At 33.2% G+C, this 13,116-nt stretch overlaps 1 long non-coding RNA gene across 2 annotated transcripts; it reads left to right on the top strand.

Moving 5' to 3' along the window:
- Window positions 1-5,530: 5,530 nt before the first annotated feature.
- Window positions 5,531-11,038, top strand: LOC128552569 (uncharacterized). 2 transcript variants are annotated; one of them, XR_008369112.1, is made up of 5 exons: window positions 5,531-5,630; window positions 5,931-6,084; window positions 6,552-6,706; window positions 8,062-9,710; window positions 10,904-11,038. It is a non-coding gene; the product is annotated as an uncharacterized LOC128552569 (long non-coding RNA). The 2 variants fall into 2 exon arrangements; XR_008369113.1 differs by having other exon boundaries at window positions 6,552-6,993.
- Window positions 11,039-13,116: the final 2,078 nt, after the last annotated feature.

Genomic DNA, 13,116 nt, shown 5'->3' with positions numbered 1-13,116 from the left:
GCTTAATATTCTATACCATCATTTTGAATTGTTTTAAATATAAACCTATCCATTTACAAAATAAACCTTAAGAAAGACAACAGTGCTGACTGTTGTCATTGTGCTCACGCCATTGCAGAAAACTAGTTCATAGTCTTATACAATTTATATATTTTTTCTGCGGAAATTCCATTCATTGTATAAGCTCTCTAGAACGTGGTTATATAATAAATTTTTACACCAGAATATAAGACTCTTTCACGGAATAGGTGCGGATGGATACATCTGGCTCGATTGTAACTGTGACTTCCCGCCAATATGTTACTCAAGGTCCCGATACTCTCATCCGGACATATTGACTGCGGATAACATGAAATAAAAAAATCCCACCCGTGTAATCATACATCTCTTTCACAAGTCAGTCTTGATCCCCCGCTAATTTTGAAGCTCCGGCCCATCGTTTTCTTATGGTGCAGATTGCAATCATTATGACAATTTATCAATATTTTTTTTTTTAATTTAGATATACTGAAAAATGTAAACTGAAGTTACGACATGGTTATATAGAAAATCTGGAAAGTAGATCCCTCGGAAGCACCGAAAACAATGCAAACAGTGAAAATTGCAGACTCGGTTTGATTGAGTCTGTTCATGAGCAGTAATGGAAAATGCAACACTGCCCACGCCCCCTAGCACCGGCTTAAGCAGTATTCAATCTTCAAATCTAAATGAGTTGAAATCAATGATCCCGAAGGACCAGAAAATATAACAACACTGAGATGAAGTCGGGGCGACTTTTTACGGCCGCCACACAGCACTTAACACCCGCTGTTATATAGAAATCAAATTTTATTTAATTAAGAAATGATCATTGAATAGTAATTATTGAATAATATAATTATTTTTATAACTCATAACTTAATATCACACATTTCAAACTATCCTCGTTCTTTTAAAGTCCTTACTGGAATTTTAGTCCTGTGTAAACATGCGGGACAGAAAAGTAAGAAAAAAAACACACCTGGGCACCGCCCATAACAAACACGTATAAATACACCTACTCACACACATAAGCAGGAAAAACAAGGACGAACGGCAGTGAAAATTATGGTTGGCAAGGTAACTGTTGTTGGTAAAGGATAGAAGCAGCAAATGCAAGAGAGCATAAATGCTGAGGAAAGAGGTGGGATGGTGCGGTGGGGGTAAAGAGGGTTGCGAGAATAAAGAGGAAAGACACGCTAACAACAAACAAGACAACATATACACAAATATACACAAAGTACGAGACGGACTGAAAACAAGTTGAAAATGGTGGCAAAGCCATTGAACGGTCAGTAACCTATAAAAAGGAAACCTGGGATTTAAACACATTTAGGCATGCCATCCTCGCAGTTACGTTAGTTTTTTTAATATTTAGACAAGACAGTGTAAATAAAATCACTCCACGCTGAGAAAGGCTCTAACATTAGTGACAAAATACCAGATCATATTAAGTAAAACATTAAAATAGGGACAATCTAAGAGAAATTACACCAATGTACTCATAACTTGTTTGAACTCAGAGCACCAAGAGCCTTACATTTAAGGGCACGACTGCAAGACAAAATTCCTCTCCCTCAGTCCGTTTTTTCTTTTTGCATGATTTTGGAGAAAAGCATCATTAAGTCTTACACTTTATTAGTCATAGCACTATCAAATAGAAAAGTGTATCGAATAAATGTAGAGTGGTCAATCACCAAACAAGCACAGTGCTGAACGATTTTCGAATTATAACCTCTTTTGATACTAGTAAATTTTTAAAGTTCATTATCCTTTTGTATGAAATAAAGGATATTTCTTTTTTAACCAGTAGATATCTGAGATCAAGCTGGAACCAGACTAAAGAGCGCTTCATTAAGCTTCAAGCTTCTATTAAAATGTATGATGTAAACAATTAAAGGTTTAAATATATATTGTAATTGAATTGAATTCCGTCAATCTTACATAAGTAAGATTTATTCTTGGCTATATTTTATACCAGAAAAAAAAGTATCCCCACTTCGACGTGCTGGTAAAAGGTAAGCCGACGGAAAATAATTTCTTATCATTTTAAAATCTAGTCTACATAGAAAGGATGTATATATTCCTCGAAAAAAAGGTTTTGTCTTATTTTCATCCTTCTCTTAGAATTTTGAATAACATAATACTTTTTAGTTATTTAGGACACCTTCAATTCATCGTAATCTATGTCTTCATGGAAATGCATTGTTTCTAGGAAGAATGAAAATGTATTCGGTTTTGCACTCAAGGATACTGTCCTTTTAAACGGACAAATATAATGTATGTTAAGTTTATCATTTGTAAAATGTATACGCATAAAACATTTTTAACAAGGATGTGATATTTCAAATTTTTCCATGAAAGTATAGATGTTTTCCAGTAAGTGTCAGTGTTTTTCTTTGAAAAAGCTATAAATAAGTACAAAGATATCTTTAGATGTCACATGCACTCTAGTCGACGTACAATCTAGGACATGCCGGGCGGACAGTTTTCAAATCGGACTGAAACCGAACAGGGACTGGGCGACGCCCGTACAGAATTTACAGAAAACTGGACGGACAACTTTTAAGTCTTGCGGTGGCAAGGCGATGACAGGGCGGTAACAGGACAATTGTATTTAGGGCACCCTTAGCGTCCGCGACTTTTATCCATTTTAGGATCGCCTACAGTCTTTCTTGCTTTTATACTGAATGGTGCACTAAAATGTGCTATACGGCCTCCGCCAGGAAAGAATTGACGCAGTTAGAAACATGTATTATTAATTAATGTATCTCTAACATATTGTAAAATGAAATATAAAAATATATCTTGCAGTTGACTGCCTAAATAATCTCTTTGTTTATATCAGCTGAATTATATACCTAATTGCCAAAATGAAAATCATATAAATGGATACTTAAAGGCAATATCTATGTTTAGGGGTATTTGTCTAAGAATGAATGTGATATTAAAAAGAATGAATGTGGTATTAATTAGGTTATGTGATAGTGTAAATTGTACTTGGATGTTGTTGTTTTTCAGAAGGCTACATTTAAAATTAAGATGTGTCATTTGTACTTTGTACTGATCTATATCTTCATGTATTACCTTCTATAAGTAAAAGTGATATTATTACAATCATTATTATAAATCAAGAAAATATATTTATGAGATGAGATAATTTGTACAAAGATTAAAGGATAAATACTATCAAGAATGGTAAGGGACAATTACAGATAGCTCAAAACTGTATAGGTACCGTCAGTATAAGTTTCATTTTATTCAGGTGTCATGTTTAAATTAAGCGAATTTAAGAAATTGTTTCATAAACTAAACTCTTCCTCTCACAACCTGGAAATAGAGGGAGGCTGATATAAAAACTACTCCGAAAGAAGACAAAATTTGCAAAATATGTAACTCTGCTATACAGACCGAGTACTACTGTATTTTAATTAGTTATCCTAAGGCTGCTATGTTTTAAACAACAATGTATACTTAAGAAATATTTTGAAACAATTTGCATCAGTTTAATATGTTTATGTGCTCCAACGCTGAAAATGTCGTAAAAAGTTAGCTATGTATGCATATTATGCATTTCTAGAACGTAGGCCAATTTCAGATACGTACTTTAATGATTAAAATATACCTTCGTGCGCAGGTATACATTGAGAAAAATCAAAAGTTTCAACTTACATTTAATACTTTATCCTCATCATCCTGATATTTATGTTTATAGTAGTTTATTGTATAATTGTAAAATGATCTCTTTATGGGCCTTGGCTCTTAGCATAACAATGCATTGTGGTTGTCAAAACATATATCAGATTAAATCAAAGATAGCATTTAATGTTAGTGATTTTTTTTTATTTCTACTTATGTTTAAGGTCCAGGTAATTCGGTTACCTTGATTTCATCGAAACTTAAGTCTTCAGAGAAATTCATGGTTTCTATGAATAATGAAATCGGATCGTATCCAGTTTTTATTCAAGCGATATTGTCCTTCAAAACGACACTGTTGACAAGGATGTGATGTTTTCAATTGACCATAAAAATATAGATGTTTTCCACTAACTATTAGCTGTTTTCTTTGAAAAGCTGTGTCTTCTTTGAAAAGCTATGGATACGATAAATACTCTAAGATGACTTATGCGCCTTAGTAAAATTTATTGTGTAATTCAATCGCAACAATTAAACACATAATTGGTAACACTATGAATCTATGTATTAGTATTCATTATAGAGTATTTTTTGTCACAGAGTAAGACTGAAATACCTTTCACCACAGGTATGAACAATAGGCGCCGAATTCACGCCAAAACTAAAGAAATTATTTAGCTGTCTGTTATTTCAAATGCTTCTTTTTGCCCATATCGACTTTTACATCTATATCAAAACCGTACACGACTATTCTATAGATCAAAACAATGCATTGTAATGGGGTTGCGTGTGTGCTACCACAAATGCTTCGTAAAGGCCCCGTGCCCTGTTTGGGGACACTGCGGGAGTTTTCTTCTCCACCCAGTGTTTTCCGTATGCTTTTGACATTATTTTGTAGTTCAGTTATATTTCCAAATCAGTATGTCTAACCCTTTAAATAAATATTCAAAAGTGGAGCTCCATTAAATAAGAGTTATACTTCGACAGATAGATGAGAAATATTTTACAAAAAAAAAAAACATTAAAAAAATCTGACGCAAACGGACGCCTATAGAGCATTGATTAAATGAACATAATTATTTAAACATCACCGGTATAATATTTCTTATGTTATATAGTATATGTTCATAATGAAGTTTTTATTACAGAAGTTTGTACTGCTCTTATTGTCTGTTTCAAATGTTTATATTTATCAATTCTGTGTATTATGCTCAGTTTCACATTAATGTGTGTTTTTATTTCTTTCAGTATCGTCTGTTGGCTTTCATATGACCAGTGAATATTGTAGGCACGTTTTTTCCTGTGACAACTTCTGCAGAATTCTGAGGGATTGGTTGTTGCACGAATACGCTAGGCGGGTGCACCAACATAGACCGAGGGATTCTGCATATTTATTTGCATCGGCTCATTTAATTCATCTTCAGATTTGTAAAAGTCAACATTTTGAGCATTATCAAAACTTGCAATGCAAGTTAAAGGTTCCCCGTCGCCGGGATAATCTTGGGTCCTGGAGTTAAATTGTAATGTGGGTTTCGGGTGTTTACCACAATTGTAGGTTCAAAATGCTTCATAACGGCCTATACATATTACGAACTAGTTTGATTTAAACATATTTTATTCCTTCCGTTTTAATGACAACATATACAATATACATATACAGAACATATACAAAACATTCGTCACTACAAATAATAAGGTATTATACCTACTTAAGCACGTAAAAAGGAAGCTCTTTCTTGTCCCTGTTAACAAGGGCATAGCGGATGCGGATAATGTTTCATCTATAAATGTAGTAAGATTGACTGCTGTCGACATATGCGTTAAATGAGAAAATGTTATATTTGTTTATCTGTCTGACAATGTATTACAGTGACAGTTTTTTTTTTTTATTTTCTGTACATGAATCTTCAAATTTAGTGCAAGAAGACTTACAGACTAGACCTTCTTACTGTTATCGGATAGATCCATAACTACCGGTAGGTCCATACCATATCAAATGATACAATTTTGGTTTCTTTTAATACGCGGCGCTTGCGAAGCGGAAGCATAAACCGAAGGAAACATTGCCTTTTATATCGCTTTGATTTGTAATTATTTAAATGTCTGAGGTGTCTGAGTACCCTACAGTCGTCCGAACTGGAGTAGAGTGAAAAACATATTTTATATTTTTCAGTGTGAAAGTATCATATATGTGTTTCATATATATCTCAGTAGTTCATTTGAAAGCATATAATACATATATACCATTGAATATTGAAATGCCTCGACTTTTACAGCTCAGCAACCAGACATGGAAATGACATTTGAATCTTTTGCGCTTCACTGAGCTATGACAAGGATAATGACAGGAGCAGAATTTGTTTATGACGCATTCTTTCTCGATGTCCAGGTACAATAAACAACAACAAAAAGAAGAAAAAACAATGGAAAGTGAGTAGACGGATACATAAATTTATTTTAAAATGTTTGTTCTGTTTTGTTTTGCTGGGTTTTTGTTTTGGGTTTAGTATTTCAGTTATGTAACGGCTGGCAGTTAACCTAGCTAGTGTTCCTGGATTCTGTACCAGTACGATACTGTTCTCCGTAAGTACCTGCCACCTTCCCCACATGAATCAGAGGTGGAGGACTAATGATTTCGGGCACATTGTCGTTTATCAAATAGTCACGGAGAACATATGCCCAGCCCGAGAAAGTGATACAAAGACAACTTAACAACTCGGAGGCCCCATATTTGTAATAAATATACAAAACAGCTGTCTCTTTCGTTATCGGTCTTAATGGTTTTAATGCTTGTGGATTGAAAATTAAAATTGTTATCAAATCGAGTAAATTCTATCTTTGCATGCGCTTGCATGCGCTTGCATGCGCTTGTGTTTTCTTATCTTTTATGTTTTCAGATATTTTGAAGAGGTGCTAATTAACCGAAACACTGATAGAGTGGTCTTTGAAGTGGTCGATGATGTAATGAAACATAGCGGTTCAAAACACGTTTTCCATTACATTAAATGTAGCGACTTCAGGTTCCCCGTAATATTCTAAACAACCACAAACGGTAAATGCGTATTTGATATACAGTTAAAGGGAAGTAAATGAAATAAGATGTTACATACTCTCTCTGTACATCTGTTTACACTGTCCTATAACTTTGGAACATGAAGCTGATTAAAAGTGAGGCAGGGTGCACTAGAGACTGATGCAAATCTATATCAGCCATGCTAAACTAACTGTAGTGTGACAACATTGATACAGGTGCAAAAAGCTGAACAGTTAAAACAAAATGTAATTTAGATGTAATACAATGCCATTTTTGTGGTAATGGTAATAAACGGTTAAAGGGAAGTAAGTAAAGTTTGAATAATTGTACTCTATGTATATCTTGTTTTTCTCTCGAGACCTCGATAAAAATTACTTCTGTGGTAATTGCAAATTTAATGACATCAATATAAAATTTGTGACAGAAAATTACCAAAAAAATGTGAATCTATTTCCCATTGTCCAAGAGACTTCTCCCGAAAATTGGACATAAATAGGGCATAACAGTCTGAAAAAGAAAAACATCAAAAATTGCTCTATTGCTCGGATGTTAAAATTCTATTCACCAGAACGTGTCGGATTCCAAGCAAGTATTAGATTATGCAAAGAAACTCTACAAAACACTGACAATGACTTATGAATCATTAAAAGACAATAGCAGATGTAGACTGGTAATAATAAAATATTTTTCTAATATCACCCATATTTTTGCAAACATGATCAGAGAAGTTTTATAGCATATATCAAAGGTTTTGACAGAAAAATTATCATGACATTCAAGTTTTGTAAACAAATTAGACATCATGAAGACTAAGAGCCGGAATGCTTACCTCCTAATTAAACGAATGGTCAAATGGCCTAGGACCACAGTTATTTTACTATATGTTCTATATAGAAACTGGACACTTGCAATTTTGCATGCTTTCCAAACTCTGTCAAATTGTACATGTACCTACTATTTCATATCTTCTCTATTTAATTTTGCTATTTATTGCAGGTCTTTCACTCAAAACTTCATCATTATTCACCATCAAACAGAGAAAATATTTTCCGCGCAACCACTTCCTTATGGTTGTTAACACAGGGCAACTAATTGCGATCTTGTGTCTAATTAGACCTATTTTTCTTTTCATCTTTAAACTGTTTTACGAGTACACTTTTATGAATCTCGAATTTGTTTGAACCTTCTTATATCTTATATTTCAAGCCATATAATTGGATTAAGAATAAAAAATCATTAGATTTTCTTTTTTATGTGTACGCTGTTATAGTAAAGTGCATGACATGGCCTTAATAGAAAGGAGGTGTGACGAATGTATAGAAACTTTGTGCAAATTGGTATGCACGATCATTCATTTTATATTTATTTTGCAGATGCACCTTGTCAGTGTACATACCAACTTTTCTATGGACGAATGTTGTACCAGGACGAGATTTGAATGCTGATCTGATCTTCCATTTTCACCAGGAACTGCCCAAACTGTTACGTGGCTGTCACAAGTGCAGCCGGGAAGAAGCTGCCAGGCTTGCTGGACTTATTTATCGTGCTGAATTTGGTGACCGGAAAGAAGACGTTTCGTAATGTTTTTTTTTCTTTCAATTCATCAAAATGAACAACAATGTGCCCTAAAACTTACTTCTTGCAAAAGCATCACTTGAAGGATATTTCTATATATTTATTACTATTTACAGACTATTAAATTTGTGTGCTACAAACCATTTCTCTGTTAACATTTGTTTTATTTTACAGTAGTTTATTTGGAAAACTTATCCCTGTTGACCTGATAAAATCTGAGTCGCCTGATGATTGGAATTGTGTATGAATTATAAAACTCTTTCACTGCTTGAACGTATGGACTGACATATCTGGTTCTAGGGTTATTGTGTCGGCGGTAAAGATACTATGTTGAGTTACCACAAAAACAGTTGTCCGAGAGCTAAATATTTCCAACAGCACCTTCTACAAGTGATAGATTTTTTATCTTGCATATCGTATTCTTCAAATAATAGAGAGAAAAAAACACAGAATAAAACGTTTTGTTTTAAAGCACTGTTTTATTATAGTAGCATATGAAATAATACATTCATTCATTAACTACTGCAAGGGAGACATCTTATACCCTTGGGTGTAAGACGAGCACCGGCAAAAACATGGGAAAAGCCTGCCTAGCATGTAAGAAAAAATATACCGACATATATTCACTCAATATCGGTATATAACTTTACTCATAAGGGAAGTCCGTTTTAAGAAAATGCGTTACACTTGACTAACCTATGTTATCATTCTGAAAAAGCTTTGGCATTAAATTTTAATCATCATTTAAGGATATATTCTGAGACTATATCTAGCGTTTTCAAAAAGATATGTTATTTTTTTTTTTTTTTTTGCTATTTACCTTCTCTTGTATAGTTGTTTTGTTATCTTCATGCAATTATCACAATACTTATTCTGGCATGTCACAAGAAGATGCAAAAGTTTAATTCCTCAAGGTCATCTATCAATGGCCAACGTTCTGTTCTTTATTCTTTGAGATCAAGGTAGGTCATATGTACTGTCTTCATTAAGAACTTAAGTATAATTCAGTGGAAGTGAATATGATGATTAAGGTTTTATCATATGAAGATGTAAAATGGACTTCAAGATTACTGAAATGCACTATATAGTATGCACATCAGAAGAGTTTTCATCGAAAGTAAGTAGACTTGCAAGAAAATTACATCGTATGTAACTTCTCAGGAATACATGTAGTCCAAATAATTCAGTTAAATATACATTTATCGCAAAATTCAACGTTTGCAAGATCCATGCAAAGAAATATACATATATTTGAATCCAAATATAAACTTTTTAAATTTCCCATAGCTATTTCTGTGCCTGCTCCCGCCAGATTAAAACCTGAAAGAGACTACGTGATGTCAGTTTCACTTTCATTTTCTAGCAAACTACTGAGCCCAACTACCCAGAACAAATAACAGTGGCTATCAACAAGAATGGTGCCAATCTCATTCATCCGCATACAAAGGTTTGAAATTCTGTTGTATTCCACTCCACACCTATCCCAACACAAGTTTTTTCCATTCATGCCTTTACCCGCAGCAAGAATGGGAACGTAATTATCAGTGTCTTCGTGACTCAGCATTATATAACTATTCAGGTAGTTTTACATGTTTGATATACTGGAAGTATTTGCGTAGCGTCAAATATCCGGAAAACGTAGAATAAAGCCCAGATTCACCGTACGGAAATAAAAATCATTTTATGAAATAACGGCGACCCGTGAGTTATTACAACTGCAACGTTATTATTTTTCTTAAGTTAAGATATGATGTTTGAACATCTAGAACTTTAATATATACCTTAAAATTGTTACTAAGACTGGCCAATTTGTTAAGGTCACAAATTCTAAATAGCTTGGCAATAGCCGTTTGATAGAAATGTCAAGATCCAGTTGTCGTTGGCTAGATGAACACCTTAAATCTTTCTACACAGTAAAATCTCACAATTGGCGCTGGTTTGTGAAAAACAATTAAATTCATTGTGTGTATTCCCGACATACAGGATTAATACAAGAGTCAAATTTTCAACCACTAGGAATATTGCAGTTTCCGTTAAATACAGTTGTATAGACCTTTTTATGTATGAAACAAATCTTTCTTGTAGATATTCAATCGATATCTTTCACTAAAGTTTTTAATATTTAGATGTTTATTTCAAGAAAAAAGCATAGTTCTAAACAGATCATCAAGTATACATGTATGTACATTTACTGGATATATAAATCAACTGTTTATATAAAGCTACATTCATGATTAAATGTCATGCATTAATGGTCGAGTATTTAAAAACCTGTTAGTAATTTAGTGATAGTACACACTTATAGTGTGTTAAGCTATACATATATACAGCGTCCTCTATTTTTAAAGTAATGCACAGCATTGTTAATACACATAAACTTGTTAATTTTATGTTTACATAAAGTACATGTGGTATTTGTTCAGGTTTTCAAATGTGAAAATTATGTTTAGTATACCTTTATATAGTAACCTAAAATGAATTTGGTGTAAGCAGAAAAATGTTTTCTATTCCTTTCTTCTCTGTTGCAAAATAGGCAAGGAGCCAAGATTAAAATGTTGCCTTTGTGAAATTTGAAATTTATCTTGCTTTTTGTAAGGTAATCCTGACAATTGCATCATTGAAATAAACTGTTTCTTTCAGGATATATTGGCGACACATCTATTCACCAAAATAACAAAGTGGAGTAGCGGAAACACGTACTTCCATATGACGATAGGAAACTACAAACTCCTCTGTGAAACTTCTTTGATATGTGTCATTGAACTATTCGTGTTAGGCAGTAACTTAATTCGTACTATATCTAAATACACAATGTGTGAAATCAGTATCTTTATAAATGCCTACAAGTGTAACATGATCAAAAACATAATGCTTGGAAGTGTCAATTTAATATTGTTGCCTATACAGCAGAAGCTTAAATCCTCAAGGAAATAAAAAAATCGGTGCATGCAATTTGCATCAAAAATACGAACGTAGTTTATTCTGCCTATTATATTGACCTACAGTTTTTATTGTCAAGGCTACAAGATGAATGATTAAGTGACCTCATACACCACTCTGCTTTTGACAAACATGAATAAGCAGCGCACTAGAAATACATAACTAAGTTATGACTGAAAATACTACAGGGCTACGTGTGGGCTAATTGTGTATTAACTTACATTTTGTATGTTCAGGCTAAAAGATGGCTGATCTATTATACTCGCATGTCAAGTGTCATATTAACTTACTGTTTCGTTTTCAGGGCTACAAGACTGATGATCTAGTAACCTCGTACATCACTCTGCTTTCGACAAACATGAAAAAGCAGCGCAGTCAAAATACATAACTAAGTTATGACTGAAAATACCACACATGAATTACACAGCATTCACAGGACAGATTTCTTATCCTTCCCCTCCTGATAATAGGAGATAGGAGATCATCCGAAGTTAACATAATCCAAGAAATAAAAAAAGAATATATCAAAAATTGAAGAGTGGATTTACATGTCGGTAGAGTTGTTGATGAGGAAGCAAGTATGATTATAATCTATTTTTTCTTTCGATGCCTAGCTTATTTAGATGATGGAACATAAAATTAACTTGCAGACATACATGTTGATAGTAAATTCAGCAAACTGTTCACTATATATACACATACATTTTATAACAAACATAAAGCTAGGTTTTGGAATTAGAATGTTTCACAATGTCATGCTTTGTTTTGGCAATATAACGCACAAGAATGAAAAATCAACTACCATCTTTAACAGATGTACAAAGTTTTATAATAAATGTTATGTCCTAAACTGCCATTAATTAAAGGTTGTGGACCCGTAATGACACTTAGCAAATTCCATAATTTACATTTTCTTCGTAAACTTTTTTGGCATTCTCCGGAGATAACAACAAATAGTCTTCTTATTAACCAGAGAAATTGAATTCACATATCAACTTTAGTATCACAATAAATGATCAAAGAAAATGTAGCTCTGCTTGGACCTCAGGATCAAACGCATCAAACGAAGTCTTAAGGGTTTCGGGCTGCAGAACATTGCAAGACAAACTCTCCAAATGACCAAAATACACACAGTTACAGCCCGGTTCCCTGCATAGTAAAACCATATTTTTTGTGAGCTGTAACTAGACATGAGGCAGGAACATGTTAGGGTAATACACGCGTTATTCGCTGTATTATGATATTGTTAGTTACTGTTATAGTCAAGCTGACATTAAAATTTGGTTAACGCGCCTTGTCTTCTCCGTGTGATGTAATAGAGAACATCTCTTTATTGACAAGAACAGTTAGTCACTACTAATTTTAAGAAGAAATTAATAGAAAAGGAGCAGAAATGTAAAAAAATTGAAATATTTTTTGTTTTACCCGACTAAAAATATCATAACACGGCGAATATACTAACCGTATACATTCATGCACAGTATTTACTGTTTTTAGTAAAATATCCTAAAATTAGTCAAAAGCTCAATTGTAGTCGCATAATTCTGTATTACTTTGATCACATTACTCATTTGTTTGTAGATATTTTAATGCAAGCTGTATGTTTTTGTTGTTGTTGTTGTTGTTGTTCTTCTTTTTTTTTTAAATTGAAGATTCATTTAAAACACAGATGAAATAATTTAAGCAGAAGCAAAGTTTCGGGTACCATATAATCAAATATGTTCATTTTATATTATAGTGTTATTATACTACCATGTAGATGGTTTAGTGTTTTTAGAATATGCATTCTGCTATCTTCATTATAATATTATTCAAACAGTTCCGGATAAGAAAAATAGTTCAAAGTTACAATGCCTAGGTTGAGAAAACGGTATTTTACAGTGTAATTAAAAGGAACAGTTGTTTTGGGGATT

Source organism: Mercenaria mercenaria, unplaced genomic scaffold (assembly GCF_021730395.1).
Source record: "Mercenaria mercenaria strain notata unplaced genomic scaffold, MADL_Memer_1 contig_2917, whole genome shotgun sequence".
Classification (NCBI taxonomy): domain Eukaryota; kingdom Metazoa; phylum Mollusca; class Bivalvia; order Venerida; family Veneridae; genus Mercenaria; species Mercenaria mercenaria.
This window is presented reverse-complemented; position numbering and strand designations above follow the sequence as displayed.